Here is a 612-nt window from a genome sequence, read left to right as displayed (position 1 = left end):
TCTACCACACACACATTTAGATACATGAGTCTGTTTTGTTGCTTATAATATACGTTGTATATAGTACTTAGACAATGCAAAAAAAAAAAAAAAAATATATATATATATATATATATATTGCAGGTAAAATTTTAAAAATAACTCCAGGATTCAGGTTAAGGAATAGCAATGAGAAGCTCCCTCCCCAAAGCCCCCATGTGCCCCTTCCTGATCATGACTGTCTCATTGCTGTAGATGCTCATGATTCTGACTTTTAGGATAGTAATTTCCTTGGCTTTAGAACATAGCTTTAGCCCTTGCATATATCTCTCCAAATGATATGAAATTTATGGACTTGAATCATAAGGGAATTCTATACATTGCTTCTTTCGATTAATATTTTGTTTCTGAGATTCATCCACATGTAGCTACACTTTTGCCATTTCCACTGTTGTAGAGTATTCCATCACAAATATCGCAACTTATCCATTTTCCTTTGAAAGGACATTGGAGTTTTTAATTTATTACATGAAATGCTGCTGTCCATGGGTCTTGGTGCACATACGTACAAGTTTCTCTCATATGTATACCCAGGAGGAGAATTACCAGGTTATAGAAGATAAATATCTTTGG

Source organism: Sciurus vulgaris, assembly GCF_902686455.1.
Source record: "Sciurus vulgaris genome assembly, chromosome: 2".
NCBI lineage: Eukaryota > Metazoa > Chordata > Mammalia > Rodentia > Sciuridae > Sciurus > Sciurus vulgaris.
This window is presented reverse-complemented; position numbering follows the sequence as displayed.